This window comes from Acinonyx jubatus, chromosome B3, assembly GCF_027475565.1.
Source record: "Acinonyx jubatus isolate Ajub_Pintada_27869175 chromosome B3, VMU_Ajub_asm_v1.0, whole genome shotgun sequence".
Classification (NCBI taxonomy): domain Eukaryota; kingdom Metazoa; phylum Chordata; class Mammalia; order Carnivora; family Felidae; genus Acinonyx; species Acinonyx jubatus.
In genome coordinates, this window is record NC_069386.1 from 111,114,468 (window position 1) to 111,128,263 (window position 13,796).

A 13,796-nucleotide genomic window follows, 5' to 3' on the forward strand; every position below is an offset into this window, starting at 1 on the left:
TCACCTATATTTTTATTTAAAAATTCTTGAACCTTGTCTTTTTTTCATTTATAATAGCTAATAAGCATCTTAGCAGATCATTAAAAATAATTCAAGGGGCGCCTGGGTGGCTTGGTCGGTTAAGCGTCCGACTTCAGCTCAGGTCATGATCTCACGGTCCGTGAGTTCGAGCCCCACGTCGGGCTCTGTGCTGACCGCTCAGAGCCTGGAGCCTGTTTCAGATTCTGTGTCTCCCTCTCTCTCTGCTCCTCCCCTGTTCATGCTCTGTCTCTCTCTGTCTCAAAAATGAATAAACGTTAAAAAAAAATAAAAAAAAATAATTCAAAAACATAATTTTAATGGTTGAATAACATTTCATCCTGCCTATATCATAATGTATGTCATCATTTTCATTTAGGTTGAATTCCCTATTTTACTGTGTAAATGATGTTATGATAAATACCTCAGTACATAAACATTCTGCCACATCCCTGATTATTTTTGGATAAATGTTGAAAGCATGCTTTTAGGTTAAAAGGTGTATTTTGAAAATTCTTGATACACATCTCCAAACTGCCTTTTAGAAACATACCACAAGATGCCTTTACCAGCAGCATATGATAATGGCAGTCTCGGGTGTCTACACCAGTATTACCTGTAGTATTTTTAGAAATCTTTGCTGATTTTATTGGGAGGAGCAGAGCCCCTTCCTAGATGTATAGGCTCTGTGTTGTCTTTATCAGGGGATGGCTAGCTGGGGGAGATCCCCCTGGAAGAGACTCAGAACTGGGAAGTGGCCAGGAAAGAGGGCAGCAAAGAGGTGCAGTGTAGAGCACCACTCACAGGAAAAGGGGGGCATGTGGGGTCTTGGGCAGCCGGGAAAGCACCCTGAAGGCATTGGGCAGAAAAAAGAGGAAGGAGAAGGGAGCTAGAAGTGAAGGCAGCAGAGAGAGCCAGTAGAGAAATTTTGCCCAATTCATGGTTTTGCTCAAAGCCATCCCAAGTTGCTCTCTTACAGCCAGAAACGTATTCATTCATTCATCATTTCATTCATTCATTCACCAAGGTGGAGACTCATATTGAATATGTTCCACGTACAAAGCACAAACCACTTGCCAGGAAGAATACACAGACCCTGGCCCCAGGCCTTACACATCAGTGTAGACAAAGTACCACTTTGATTAACCATGAATATCCCCCTGGTCTGCCACAGGTGGCAGGGCAGGCCCACCAACACAAAAAGTGGTGTTCCAGAACAGTGCTACCCACACCATCTGTGCTGAAGACCAGTGCTTTTGATTTCCCCTGAGTCGTGGACTATTGTGTGGTCCTAGTGTGCATGACTAGAACATAGCCTCCACCACAGGCAACTTACCAGAGACTTCTGCATCAACCAAACTCATCTATATTCTGTTCAATGAAATAAAACCATCCATCATGCACTTGAATGTCGTGGCAATGCCCAGCTGCCATAAATGTTTCCAAACACTCTCCATTTCTGTTCTTAGCTTATCACAGAGCAGTACCAAACAAACCACTCATAAAATAAACCACACTTCGAGTGTGAGTTCTGGAAACTTCACATCTTATTTCAGCCATTACATGACCTTTGGCAAATTACTTATCCTCTCTGATCCTTATTTTCCTCATCCATAAAATGGGGTAAGAAAGTGCCTGTCTCACGGGGTTATTGGGCAAAATAAATGAGAATATGAAAGTAAATTGTGTAGTGCCAATGCCTGGCACACAGTAGGACACAATAAATTCCCTCAATTCCATTTGATCCCAACCTTGTGAAGTTAGTAGGAGTATTGGTTGTAAGTACCCCACAGTTATGGATAAAATACCAAAGCTGGGAAGGGGGTAGAAGAGCAGAGAGTTTATGTTTACTGTGTTCCTATTATGTGCCAAAGACTTAGCATATACTATTTTATCTAATCCTCAAAAATTCCCTGTGAATTGGGGATTATACCCATTCTGTAGATGGAAATGAAGATTCAGAGAAGTTAAATAACTTGGCCAACATCACAAAGCTAGTATATGGCTCAGTCCAGGTTAAAATCTAGACCTGATTCCAAGCCTTGTTCTTTCCACTACTTCATACTGTCTCCTTTGGCTAAAGGATGTTCTCTCTTTGGAGAAGGAATCCCATTGGCCTAAGTCAGAGGGTTACTGTGGTAAGTTGCATTCTTGTTCCCAATTATTCACTGCCTGTGGTAGGCTTCCCTGACCCTTTGACTCAGGGTGGGTCTTGTAACTTGCTTTGACCCACAGAACATCACCTGCACATCCCAGTGGAAGATTTAAGTGCCATCACCTGGTTCCACCCTTGCTCTTTCCACAAGCCCGGCATGGCCCAAATCAGGGCTGCTTCCACAACTTGGGTCCAGGAGTGCACACAACTTGGGAAAAGAACTACAGCCAACGTGAGTAAGAAGTAAGCCTTTGTTGTTGTAGACACTGAGGTCGGGGGAGGGTTGTTTGCTACCACGGTGTAACTGGTGAAAGTTCATTGATACCCACAGCTCTCCACCTCAGCTGCGTTCCAGATCCTGAAGGACGCTACTGGGCAATGCCAGGACTGTGCAGCTTGGAACACCTAACATGGACGGGTGGAGTGCCCTCTCATGAACACCCTGAAACTCACCTCCCTGTTCCACTGGCAAAGCTGAAACACCTTGAGAGAGCTGTCAGTCTCTCCAGGGTGTTCAGCCAGCCTTTGGTCGGGGACAGCCCAGACTCCCTGCTTCCCCACCAGTGCCCTCCATCCTGCCTGTCCCTCAGAACCCAGCCTTTTAGGAGAAATGCTTGTGGCAGCTGTCTCCTGGACAGGAAGGGCAGGGGGTGGAGCAGGATGCATCTCATGACTCAGCTGTCTGTTCAGGGAGAACTGGACCTGTTTAATATAGATAAGGGCCCTCCCCTCCTTCTCTCCCCCCTTCCCCCCTTCTCTAAATGTCATTCCTGGAGGTTAGGCTTTCTTTTGGCTTATTTTGTGTGTGTAAAAAAAAGGGGGGGGGGGCAACGTGGGGGAGCAGGGCGCCTGGGTGGCTCAGTCGGTTAACCATCTGACTCTTGATTTTAACTCATGTCGTGATCTCACAGTTCCTGATGGAGTCCGGCATCAGGGTCCACACTGATAGCACAGAACCTGCTTAGTTAGGATTCTCTCTCTCTCCCTCTCCCAAAATAAATAAATACATTTTTTAAAGGGGGGGGGGTGGTAGAACCTTGGCCTGGGAATGTCTGAGGAACCCCAGCAGGAAGGGGCTGGCTAAGGTGCCATGTGCTGGCCACCGTGTATCACTATCACATCTGGTCATATTTGTTCTCCGGCCTCAGAGGCTCCCACCTGGCCAATCATCAGAATCACCTGCAGGGCTTTTAACCAGCCCCACTCAGGGCCTCCACTCATAACAAGGCAGGTTGTGTACTGCATAAAGAGGGCAAATGGAAGCCAAAGTGCAAGCTATGCTCCACAGTCCACACATGCCCTCAACTCAGGGCTGCATTCTCTAAAGGGAGGGGGGATTTTTCTTAACCTAAAGTCTCTGTCCACTTGCCAAGTCACATCCTAGCAAGACTGCTTCTGCCCAGAGAAGGCACCTTCTTCTATTTCATACAAAGTAGCAGGGACCATGCCCATCCCCAGGAGATTCTGATTTGTGGATTGGAGAAGCCTCATTTAAGAAACCTGTCCTGGTGAGGAGGTGGGTCAGCTCTGGGAACCTTAGTCCTGAAAACCCCCTGAGCTTCTCAGCCCTCTTAGGGGGAAGGGCCCTCTGAATTCAAACGTGGGTGCCGACTGAAGACCAGCCCCATTGCTGACTACGACGGGGGCAGGAGGAGGGAAATCCTGTGCGTCCCCCAGGTGATGTGGCTCGAGCTGAATTCGGGTGTGCAAGTCAGTCTCCAGGCTGGTCTCCCACCTGCATTCAGGCCGGGCGGCATAAAAGCGTCCCCAGCCCCCACGCACCCAGCTCCGCCCTCGGGAGAGGCTATCAGTTGCTAGGTGGGGCGGTCTGCTCGGGAGATTAGAAGAGGGCGAAGCCTGCCCCAACAGTCCCCAACACAGAGCTCTGAACCTAGACAAAGTGAGGAGTAGGGGGTTGCTGCGGGCTTCGTGAGGTTAAAAATGCTAAGAGATGGCGTGAAGACAGAATTCTCAAAGCAGCAATCACTCACACCCCTTTTGGGAGTTTCCAGTGAGGGGGAAGCTCGGGCCAGAACTTCCCAGGACTGGAGGCTGACGCTTCACCGCATTCCAAACGCGGAACCACGTGGGCTGGGCGGGGCAGGCGCCGCGCAGAGGTCAGCTGTGGAGGCCGGCAGGCTTCCCACCAACACCTGGCGAGCGGGAGCCTTGGACGAAGAGTTTAAGGAGGCTCTCGGAGTGTGGAGGTGCAAGGTCCACCCCTGAAAGCGCGTGTCTCCTTAAATTTTGTGCTGTTTCTCCTGCTAGTCCCGCCCCAGTCCGAGCCTGAGTCCTGACCACAGCGGGTGCAACTTCTGAATTACGTGGCTCCTCCACAGCTTTTGGGGATGCCCGCCCATGTAGAAGCCCACCTCCCACGAGCAGGGTGAATCTCCTCTCACTTGAAGATCAGAAATTGAGATCTTTCCTGTTCAATTAAGGATACGTTTCCAGTAAGTGCAGACATGGAAGAAAATAGCAGACAAACAGTGGCTAGGATGGCAGACTCTGCATTTGATCTCCTTAAAGTGCAGATCCGACTCTAGAGAGCTATGCTGGGCCTGGGACTTTGCACTTGTAACTAGTCACCAGATGATGCTACTGTCCTTGGTCAGGAACCACAGGAGTTACTTAGCTCCTGTAAAGAGGAGACCTCGAACTCAGGACTGGCTGCACAATTTGCAGGTTCCAATACAGAATGAAAAGGTAGGCTCCAGTTTCAAAACTTAAGAATTTCAAGGTATCAGCAGCAGACTGTTAAAACAGTCGTGGGGCCCTATGCCACTGTTGGAGCCTCACAGGGTTGTTGAGAGGATTAAAGGTTAGCCCGTAAAGCACTTAGATATCACCTGTGCATATCCTTGATCATGTCGGCGATCATTATCCCTCAGCCCCAGACAGCCTCTCCCTGAACACATGGACTGTCAGACCTTATGTAGTCCAACATTCCTTTTACGGGGGAGGAAATTGAGCTTCCTGGGAAGAGTTCAAAGAATAAATGATAGGTCAGAGGGACAACTTGTGAGGTCACACTCAGAACTCAGACCTCTATGCCAGGGCTTTTCCTCCTGGGCTGTATTCAGTATGTGTGTGGGAGGGTGGGGGTGGGGGACAGGCAGCAGGAAGGTAACCTAGCATCTCAGAAATGCTGAGGGGAGGTTGAGACTAGATGGGTGCCGGTTGTCCCTGCAGGAACACAGTCCAAATCATTGGATCACACACCTGTTGGACTTTTGGGATGTATGTCCTGAGCTCCTTGGTAAGAACCTAGAATCCTGTGGGAATGGCACAGGTGCCCTCAACCACTGACTCTTAAACAGATCCAGTTGCTGTGCTTTGCGGTTCTTGGTCTGCCCTTCAGTTTCTTTGCCTCCTCCCTTATTGCCACCTACTGCTGTCAGGGTCCCCATCTCCAGCAGCTACTCTATAAATTGCTTACAATCAGATTAAATTTAGAAACATAACCCAAGGTATTAGAACTGTGCAGAAAATAAGGATAAATGGTGTCTGAGTGCTCTCGTCACATGATATGTGCTTCTCCAAAGCTTCTCCAGGCTTTTGCTTTTTCACCTGATTTCTGATTCTGTGCTTTGTTTTGCATGAGTGAGGTTGCCAAATATTGAATTCTGGATGAATGAGTTATCACTGTAACAGTAAGGAAATTGATAATAGAAAAATTGCAGGTTTTAAGAATTATTGCCATTATTACTATTTTAGTCGTCACTATTAGGACAGGAAAATTGACAGTGAATTTCTGAGGCCATTCTGAGAACAAGACCAGCTCTTCACTTCCTATTATAAATCAGGGGAAGCCATTTCATGGTAACAGTAGTGCCTTCTCTTTCTAGAGGCCGCTCGCAAGACAGCTTCTATTGAAGACAGCGCTTTGCTCTTGACCCCTAATTGCACTTTCCAGACATGGGGATACACTGCAGCCAGCAATGTGAAGATGGGGTAGTGAGTTATCCAGCCCTCAGATTTGTGTCTACCCCAAACCAGGGCACGGACCATGGCTACCTCTTCCTTCCCTCTCTCCCTCTTACCCCTCCAGGTGTCTCATGATTGCTTAGGAAGGAAGAAGGTGAGCCCCAGGTGTCCGCCCAGTCAGGTAGACCTAAGGGCTGAGCAAGACAACTGTCCTCCAAGAATGGTCTTCCCCACTTCCCTCTCTAGCAGGATCCTGCTTCTCTCTCAGACCCACCTCTGTGGCCCCTCTTCTGAAGCTCTCTCCAGCTACCCCCCAGAGTTGGGGCTCAGCCTTGTATGTCACTGCATCTTGGTAGAACTAATAATAGTAATAGCTGCCATATTTGGGCCACTGTGCTAAGTCATCCATTAATGCCAACAGCCCAAAGAAGTAGATGCTGTTATTTGCATTTGCAGATGATGAAATGGAAGTAACTTGCCATGCTTGTACAGAGCTGACTCCAAATTTTGGGCTCTTAGCTCAAAAGGTTTACTGAATATCATATACTATGGAGACAATCTCTCAGATGCAGACCAGAGGCCTGGGGCTCCAATGACTTCTGAGTGAAACTCATGAGTGAGTGCAGAGGAGGGAGGCGTTTGGGAGGGCAGGCATCCCTGCAGCACAATTCCAGGGAGCTGAGTCTACAGCACTGAAATGCTTTGGGGTTCCCTGGGCATTTCTCTTTGTGGCTGTGGCCCGCTCAGGACGTTTGTGGCTCTTGGAAGTGGAGTCAGCTAGGAAGTCTGTCACCTATGATGCCAAGGTCTCTGGGAAGTAGGCCTGCTGGGAAAACAGTCCACGTTGTGTCTCATGACCAGGAACAGCTTGAGAGACTGCCATACTTGTGAGTAAGAAACCCACGGAGGCAGACCTACTGTAAGCTCTGGAATGACCCAGTCCCCTCCTTATGTATCTTTTGTAGAGCAGACTCCCTGGGGAGCCCATTTGTTTTATCTGCCAAGTCCTTGTCTTAGCCCTTGAATCAAGGTAGCAATCAGGGTTGCATGTCCCTCTGTCCTAAGGGCGGCACACTTGTATCTTGTAGTTCTGTGTCGTCTTCTCCTTCTGCCTTAGAAGCAACACCAGGAGATCCTTTCCTCCTGGGGTCCTGAGTCAGGACTAGATTCCAGGATTGTGGACCTCTTCCCTGTCCCCAGCCCTGGGTCTCACAGGTGGGGCAAGTTTGAGATCTCTGTGGTGGGTTTTCATTCTGTGACTTTACTCACCAGGTCGAGCCCTGCAAGTGGTGACTGTCAATGAGATCATCTGGAAGGCCTGAAGGCTGGACCCATGGCCTGTCTGCTACCCATACACTTATGCATGTGCAGGCACACACACACACACACACACACACACACACACACACATACGTGCACTCATGTGTGCCAAACTCCCATTGATTTTCTAACTGCCAGTTTGTCCCAATCAGTGTCTTGGTCCAGGAGTGAGATGACAAGTAAAATAAACATACCTCCTCTTTACAAGTGGCTCCTTTCTCTAAGTTCCTGTTGTCCAATAGAACTTTCTTTGTTGATGGAAATGTTCTATATCTGCTCTGTCCGACACCACGAAAGGCTATTGAGCCACTTAAAATGAGACTAGTGTAAAGAACTGAAGTTTAAATTTTATTTCATTTTAATTAGAATTTATACAGCCACCTGTGACCAGTGGCTAGCAAATCAGACAATGCAGATCTAGGGATCGTCATGTTTTCCAATAAAAACTCAGGACCCAGGGCCTGATAGGTGGGAGTAGATGTATAGGGCAATCTATTTGGAATTGGGACTGGACTGTTAATCTCTATGCTACATCTGTGCTTGAGCTCAGATTTAAAACCTCATCTTTGTCCCCCTTTTATACATTTTTATTTCTTTTTTATTAAATTTTTTTTTAACATTTATTTATTTTTGAGACAGAGACACAGCATGAACGGGGGAGGGGCAGAGAGAGAGGGAGACACAGAATCAGAAGCAGGCTCCAGGCTCTGAGCCATCAGCCCAGAGCCTGACGCGGGGCTCGAACTCGTGGACCGCGAGATCGTGACCTGAGCTGAAGTCGGACGCTTAACCGACTGAGCCACCCAGGCGCCCCTATACATTTTTATTTCTAATCCTCCCAGCAACTCTGTAAAGAAGATCATCTTTATTTTTGCAGATGAGGCAACTGAGGCCCAGAGAGCTAAGAGACAGCCTGAGCTCACGCAGCACACTGGGGATCAGCCTCATCCCCAGAAGTGTGGCTCCTGCTCTGGTTCCAAAGCGAGGCTCCTCCCACTGCCTCTCTTTAGGCGCTTTGAAGTCCATTCATCAGAGGGTGGCCCAGCCCTCCCACAAAGCCCTGGGTGCTGCTGCAGTAAAAAACTAGGGTAGGGAGACTTCTGAGTTCAGCCGCTGAGGGGAAGTTACTGGCGTATCCAGGAAAGGAGGGGAGTGGCCAGTTCACCCGCACAGACTGACCTGCACCCCAGCCCACAAGTGTCTTATGGAGGAGGCCAGGAGACCGCTGAGCGGGACATATGATGTCCAAGGCCTTCCTCCTGCCTGAAATTCTTTGCTTGCTGTCTGAATTCCACCAATGGTTCTTTCTCTCTCTCAACAAAGTGTAGAAGAGATTCTTTAATAGCTTGATTTATGGAGAGGAAAAGGAGATTTTGATAGAGGGGAGAGTCATTTGCAAGGTAGAGTAGAGGGAAGGGCAGAACTGGGTAGAACCCCAGCATGGCACTTTAGTCAAAGAGCCTTGAAGACACAGGGTTCACGGGGGGGGGGGGGGGGGGGAACAGTGTGGGATGAGTGAAGAAGCAGGGGACATGGCAAGGAGTATTAGTAGGCCAGATTTTGGGGAGGCACTGAAGGCAAACTTTCAACCCACCTAAACTCAGTCTGTTCCTCTCAGGGCTCTCATGCCAGCCTGGTTCTCTCATGCCCCATGGCCTTTGCATGCACAGCTCCCTGTACTCCAAGCCTCACTAGCCTCTGCTTGGCACACCCCTCCTCTTCCTCTTTCAGGTCCCAGTTTAAAGATTACTTTCTCAAGGATATCTTTCTGGCTCCCAGGCTTTATTTAATATGTATCATGTTGCATGTTCTTAAGGCATTTTCTTTCCTCCATGTGCTTAGCTCATCTTTTAATTGTTTACTTGTTATTATTTGATTAATGTCTTATTCCCTCATTGGATTCTAAGCTTCATGAAAACTAGGACTATGTGTGGTTTTACTCTTGATTTTAGCCACAGCAACTCCTCATGATGCCTGCCACATAGGCACCATTCCATAAATAAGGGCTGAATGAGTTCAGTGAATGCAGGTTAAGTGGGTCCATCCACCATGGGGCTTTCTGTCCCTTTCCACAAAGAAGTTGACTCTGCCCAGACTGATCACCAGAACTGTGATGAGTCTGTCCCTAAGTCACTCTTAACTCCTTCATTCATACCTAGAAGAAAATCAGTTACAATGCTTTGGGTTCCAAGTAACCAAAAGTCCACCAACAATGGCTTAAACCCTAGGGAGATGTGTTTATCTACTTAACAAGGAGCCTGGAGGTAGGTGACATCAGAGTTGACCCAATGGCTCAATGCTGCCATCACAAATCAGGCTTTTCCCAACTTCCTGCCCTGTCCTCATTCATGCATTTGTTGCCACAGCAACAAACATCATTCTCTCAAAACACTGTCTCAAGCAGGAAGGAAAGGGACAAGAAGGGATTGGGAGGGTGTTTGTTTGCAAGATGAATTTAAAGAATAAAATGACCATCGGTACGAGCCTCTAGGATAGTACTTAACAACATGGTTTTGCAGTTAATTCTTTATCTATGAGCACCCCTCCCCAGTAACCTCCCCATCCAGCTTTTTCCTAACAGAGGGTATTTTGGAAATGCCCTTCATCAGCCTCTAGCACAGTCCCCAGGCAGCCATGGTGCTTGCAGAAGGGGGAAACCAAGAGTGAGAGAGGCCGGGAAGGTCTGAAGTGGGGATATGGGCTGTGTCCATTGCCAGAACTGGGGAACTCGGAGGGAAAGTGGGCATCAGGGTGCTCATAGCACAGGAAACAGGAAGTAGTGAGTCTGAGAGGAGAAGGGGGAGAGCTGTGGTGATTACTGGCACAGTTGGTAAGGAGCTGTAAAAAAAAAAAAAGGGAAGGGTGTAGACCCAGGGGTTTGTGCCAATCCAGCTTCCTATATGTCCTGAGGTTTTCTTCCATCTCAGTGGGTGTTGTTTCCTTCCAGAGAGGGCAAGTATATGGCTGTCCCTCTCCTCAGAAGCATTCAATTGCAAATGAGTCCTTGGTGGGTATTTCTACGGCTCCTGCAGTATTTGGAGCGATGAAAGGAATTGAAATCCTCTTCTCCATTCTCACCTATTATGGTCCTGTGGAATTGAATACCAATAGCAGGCAGGGGAGAGAAGCTAAAATATTGAGGGTTGTTAAGAGAGAAGGAAGTAAAACCACTGATCCCACCCCCACCCCTATTTTCCCCCTCGTTTCCATGCTCAACATCTGGCATTCTCTCTTGGGTCGTGACCTGCCTGAACAGGGTCCCTACTGAGGCTTCCATGGAGGGGTGAATCTGACAGGGTTGGGTTGGCTCTTGGGGTGCCATTGGACCAGAAAGGACCCTCTGCTGTGACCCTACTTTGTGCCTAGAAGTTGGTTCCACATGGTCCTAGCTCAGCTCTTGTCCATCAGAGAAGTCCGAGGCCCCCTCTACTGCATCCTCGCCTTTCTCTGCCTTAATTCTTCTCAAGTCCTACTTGGAAAGGAGGGACATCATCCCAACAGGCTCAACTGCTGTATTGTGCCTGGAGAAACAAAGTTTAATACTGCAAATGAAACCATTTTAATGGCTGCTTTGTGCTGCCCCAAATAAAACATCTCTAAGTGGTTTCTCAAGATAACACATCAGAAACCAAAACAGACTCAACATCCAACATTTAAAATATTCAGTATGACTCTCAGATTACCTTTTCCTGTGGAAAGACAATCAGAACAATGGTCACTAGGATACTCTGCACACAAGGGAGCGTATTGTTGGGTCTGATAGCATCTCGGCTGAGCTACCCAGGGAGGAGGATGTCAGCCTCACCCTTGGGGTTTTCAGTGATCTCAGCAAAGTTAGGAACCAAAAACTGGGGACCATGACTGAGTCCTTTGAAAGTGTGGGACCCTATGTATCTTGCTGTGATGGATGTTTCATTGCCTGCTGCCACCTTCACTATAGGGACAATTGGTAAGCCTCTCAAATGGCCAAGTGTGAGTACCTTCCATAGCATCAGAGAAAGGGCAGACTTTGTGCTGATTTGGGGAAGGGAGTGGTGGTGGATAGTCTGGTTTTAAGAGGAACTTAAAGTCTAAGGACTCCTGGGGTTTGTGGCTTGGAAGCGAAGGCAGCTCAGGGCAGTTCTAGTCCTGAGGCGTGTCCAGGGAACCAGGACCACCATGTGAAGAGGGGAGAGTGTGCACAAGCTGAGTGAAGGGGACTGTCATTTTCCAGCCACACTCTCTAATCTCTGGCTAGAGCAAGGACCCAAGGCCCTGGAGGAGTCAGCTCACCAGTCTTCCCTTGCTTCTCCAAGCTCCAGGACCCTCTCCACCTATTAGGAGAAATTAGATGAGTCAACGGAAACTGAAAGGTGGAGTGTTGGAGGTGGCTGGGGAAGGGTTGGCGTAGATAATATGCTTGAGGTGGCTGAAGACTATGGGAAGACAGGGGGCATATTCAAGCAGAAAAGCTACACTGTCATTTTTGTGACAGTGCCTTATAACTGTGAAGCACTATCCAAATGGCTTTTGGAAAATCTTCCTGTTGTCTCTGCCCATTTTAAGAGAACGTCTGCCCAGTGGCCACTAGGAGGCAGCCAAGTCCCATGCAGTTGAGATATCCCTGGCAAGTAAGGTCCACCAGGCGAGGAGGGCCAGAGGAACAGCCCTCATGGGCTGTGGCCATGGAAATTCAGCCAACCCAAGGCCCAGGGGCTCCAAGGCCAAACTTAAGCAGGCCACCTTTGTCAATGCCCCTCTCCTTACTCTCTAGCATCCTCATATCTCACCCAAAGCACACTTAGAACTTCTTGTCTGCCACCCAGGACCCCACCCATCTTCTGTCTCACACACAGCTCATGGCAGGACTGACCTGCCCCAACCAGTTCCAGTTCTTGTTCCCTCAGGTTCTACTAAAATATTGGCCCATCTGAGAAACTCATTTGCACTGCGTGGCTGAAAACAATTTACTATTTACTTTTTTCTTTCTTTAAATGTTTATTTTTAAGAGAGGGAGAGAGCACGTGAGGGGCAGAGAGAGGGGGAGAGAGAGAATCCCAAGCAGGTTCTGTGCTGTCAGTGCAGAGCCCAATGTGGGGCTTGAACCCACAAACCATGAGATCACGAACTGGGCCAAAAATCAAGAGTTGGACACTTAACCCACTGAGTCACCCAGGTGCCCAGATAATTTGCTATTTAGCACTTCCAAAAATACTCTTACTTGAGGGGATTTGAACCTTAACAGTGATGGTATAAACTTAGTTTCCTCAAGCGCCTGTATGGAGGTGCTATAGTAATTATAAGGAATATATTTTTCTGGCATGTTCTGCTACTGTTACGGGACCATTCACAAAGTCTCTTGCACATTTCTGGGAGTCTCCAGAAGGTATCTTATAGGAGCTCCACTCGTGCCCCAGGCCTCCAGTCAGCATGGGGGGATGCTTCCGACTGTTTCTAATGAAACAACAGAGGGACGACTCCCCCACCCACCTACCTATACATGTATTCTCAAGTGTTCCAAGGCCAAAGTGATATCTTGCTCCCCAATATCATAAAAATATTCACAGCCGGCACTTGTGTAGCACTTATCATATGCCTGGCACTTTGCTAAGTTCTTATATACACTATTCTCCACAACAACCCAGTAGGGGGAACTATCATCCTTACTCCTGTTTCACAAATGGAGGATTTGAGGCCCAGAGATGTTAAGTACTTTGACCATGATCACACAGCTGATAAATGGAAGAGGCAAGATTCAAACCCAGGCAATCTGGCTCCGCAGCTAGGTTTTTAACCAGTGCACACAATGCCTCTTCAGACAGCTCCAGAAACTGCAATTTCAGCCTCCTCACAGCCTCCTTTCTCACTGGCACTCAGTCTGGGGCAGACTCTTGCCCTGCCCAGTACTTCCCCTTCCTGCAGACCTCGGAATCTGTTTTTCAGGTAGGCCTAAGGGCCTGGCATTCCTTCCTTCCTTCCTTCCTTCCTTCCTTCCTTCCTTCCTTCCTTCCTCCCTCCCTCCCTCCCTCCCTCCCTCCCTCCCTCCCTCCCTTCCTTCCTTCCTTCCTTCCGTTAGTTATTTACCAGGATGCTCCACAGACCAGCTCCCCACAGCGCCTCCCTACTGCTGCCTGGGATCTAGGACAGGAGACAGAGATGGGCTTTGGTCTGCAGAAGCCAGGTGAACTTTGGCAACCTCTCTTATCTTGCCCTTTAGGCAGCTACCTCATGTGATTATCCTGATGTTGGTTCTCATGGCAAGTGGAATTATCCCATTAGGACTAAAGGGATCATAGAATCCTAGAGTCAGAGGAATATTAAGGTTCAAGACCTATCCTCTCTTTTTATATGAAATAAGTGCCTGCAGGGGTGAAATACTTCATTCAAGTTCACAAAA

At 48.2% G+C, this 13,796-nt stretch overlaps 1 long non-coding RNA gene across 1 annotated transcript; it reads left to right on the top strand.

The window, feature by feature from the left end:
* Window positions 1-3,950: 3,950 nt before the first annotated feature.
* On the top strand, window positions 3,951-13,427 carry LOC113601349 (uncharacterized). Its single transcript, XR_008299481.1, has 3 exons — window positions 3,951-4,879; window positions 5,366-5,432; window positions 7,373-13,427. It is a non-coding gene; the product is annotated as an uncharacterized LOC113601349 (long non-coding RNA).
* Window positions 13,428-13,796: the final 369 nt, after the last annotated feature.